Source organism: Lagopus leucura, unplaced genomic scaffold (genome assembly GCF_019238085.1).
Source record: "Lagopus leucura isolate 7727_CA_CO unplaced genomic scaffold, USGS_WTPT01 Super-Scaffold_702, whole genome shotgun sequence".
NCBI classification, from domain to species: Eukaryota; Metazoa; Chordata; class Aves; order Galliformes; family Phasianidae; genus Lagopus; species Lagopus leucura.
Genome location: NW_024962254.1, coordinates 3,564,774 through 3,567,694, shown reverse-complemented (window position 1 = coordinate 3,567,694; position 2,921 = coordinate 3,564,774). Strand labels below are relative to the sequence as shown.

The 2,921-nt window shown below is 45.7% G+C and overlaps 1 pseudogene; it reads right to left on the bottom strand.

The window, feature by feature from the left end:
* Positions 1-438: 438 nt before the first annotated feature.
* LOC122175057 lies at positions 439-2,514 on the bottom strand (annotated as a pseudogene).
* Positions 2,515-2,921: the final 407 nt, after the last annotated feature.

Sequence of the window (2,921 nt, the reverse complement as noted above, 5' to 3'; positions counted from 1 at the left end):
ATACAGAAAAAGTGGGGTATGAAAATAGTGCTTTTGTTCTTGCATTATAACTAAATTACATTAAGGTTTTTATCAGTGTCACATCTTACATTCAAACTCCCTTACTGATGGAATGGAAAGTATTTACATGTACATGATCATTCAGGTGTAAACTTGCACACATTAACAGGGAGTAGCTTTGCGGAGGATTATGAGAAACCTTTACAGATTAAATGAGGTATTGCACTAATTAATGAAAAAGCGAAAGGCAACACAAATATACAGCAAACTGGTAGAACACTTACATAATAATTTTACAGAATCCATAGGCAGAAAGTAGTGTTTAGTATATCACTTAGGAGGACGACTGGACTAGATGATCTTGTAGGTCCTTTCCAACCTTCCAACCAGAGATTCTGTGATTCTATTCACACTAAAATATATAAATATAATTTATGATCAATCACCCCATTCGTCATCATCTTCGAAGTCTTCTTCACCATCTTCATCCTCATCTTCATCTGAAGAATGAATAGCTTTGCTCCTTTTCTGCATAACTTTCATTAATGCCCTCACAGTTCCTGAGGTGGGTGCAGGTGTAGGTGGTGCACTCTCCTGGCCATCAGATACAGATTTGAGCTCTATCTCCTGTTGTACGTGGTCTAACAATGCATCTCTTCCTGAGCAAGACACTGGTCGACTGTTCTGTTCTACTTTCTTTAACTGGGCTCCTTCTCTGATTTGATCTAGGAGTGCTGCTTTGTGTTCTGCAGAAACTGAAAGCTGGTAATCGACCTCGGAAGGAAGGCCTGGTGGTGGTGGAGGACCAGGAAGTGGCGGAGAAGGAGGTGGTGGTGGTGGGAGCAATAACCCACTGGCTGCTGTGGCAGTGATGGAGGAGGACTGGATGGTGCAGAGGATGAACACACTGGTGGAAGAAGAAGATACTTCCTGTTGGGAGGAGCTGTGGGCACTGCAGCACCTGGTCTAGATGGAGATGGGGGTGGAGGTGCTGCTGTGGGTTCTTGAGGAAGGTAGAGATGGTGCCCTGTGGCCCCTAGAAGGGAGAGGAGAGCCCAAGTTGTGGGGAGGTGGTGGTGGAGGCAGAGGGAGTCCTCCTCGGCATGGTGGAGGTGATGGTGGAGCTTTTCTGTGGTGCAGTTCATTTTTAACTGCTTCCATACCTCTTGTTTTTTTAGTGAAATCATATATGGCCTTAGAAGTTTCTTTGTCTTTTAGTTTAGCCCCTGAAATTCCACACAGATCAAACAAGTTTTTCAGTTCTGAGTCCAAGTTGTTCACATCAAAACCTGTGTTTGGATCCCAACCAACATGTCCAATGCATTGGAAGTTAAATGGTGTTCCAGTATCTGCCTTTGTCAATCTTCTCTTTTTAGTTTTTCCTTTCTTCTTTTCTTCGGCATATGAAATATTGTTGACTTGAGGAGTATAAAATCTGTTAGTTGTAATTTCTGGGTTTTTGATATGAACAGTTGCCAATGGTAGATTTGGACCATTGGGAGAATCTTGTCTTTTTTCAAATTTTCTCTGCCATTGTCCAAGTAAATCTGTTACTGTTTTGTGGAATAATTTAGTCTCTTCTTCATTAGCAAAATTAAGACTAACTTGATGTGTATTTCCAGCAAAGATATGAAAATATACTCAAGGACTACTATATGGAATCATAGAATCATAGAATCATAGAATCGCTCCCTGGGGAGCCTATTCCAGTGCTTAGCCACCCTTTCTGTGAAGAAGTTTTTCCTGATATCCAACATAAACCTGTTCTGGCAAAACTTGAGGCCATTTCCCCTCGTCCTGTCACCTGTCACCAGTGAGAAGAGACCAAGCCCGCTCTTGCTGCAGTCACCTTTCAGATACTGGAAGAGAGCAAAAACATCTCCCCTCAGCCTCCTCTTCCCCAGACTAAACAGCCCCAGTTCCTTCAGCCACTCCTTGTAGGGCACATTCTCCAAGCCTTTCACAAGTCTTGTTGCCCTTCTTTGGACCTGCTCCAGCACCTCCATGTCACTTCTATACTGAGGTGCCCAAAACTGAACACAGTACTCAAGATGAGGCCTCACCAGTGCCGAGTACCAGGGCAGGATGACTTCCCTAGTCCTGCTCACCACACCATTCCTGATACAAGCCAGGATGCCATTGGCCTTCTTGGCCACCTGGGCACACTGCTGGCTCATATTCAGCCAGAATGTCCATCAGTACATCAAGGACCCTTTCCATAGGCAGCTTTCCAGCCACTCCTCCCCAAGCCTGTAAGGTTGCCTGGGGTTGTTGTGACCAAAATGCAGGACCCGACACTTGGCCCTATTGAAACTCATGCAGTTAACCTTGGCCCATCAATCCATCTATTCAGGTCTCTCTGTAGTGCCTTTCTCCCCTCTGGCAGATAAACACTCCCTCCCAAATTGGTATCGTGAACATACAAAGTTATTGTACAGCTCCTGCTCCCTCCTTAATGTCATATATTCTAATAAAATATGACCTCTGCGGATTATCCTTTACAAGCCATGTCATGGCTGAGGGAGCTGCTGCAGGGCACCGCTCATGGCTGGACTGGCACAGTCCTGGTGGATGGGAAACTTAACATGAGCCAGCAGTGTGTTCTTGCAGCTCAAAAAGCAAATGGTATCCTGGGCTTCATCAGAAGATGGGTGGCAGCAGCGACAGGGAGGTGATTGTCCGCCTTTACTTTGCCCTTCTGAGGCCCCATCTGGAGTACTGTGTCCATGTCTGGAGCCCCCAGTACAAGAAAGACAGAGAGCTGTTGGAGAGGGTCCAGAGGAGGGCCACGAAGAGGATCAGAGGGCTGGAGCACCTCTCCTATGAAGACAGGCTGAGGGAGCTGGGCTTGTTCAGCCTGGAGCCTTTCAGTACCTAAAGGGAGCCTACAAATAGGAGGGGAGTCAACTCTTTGAAAGGGT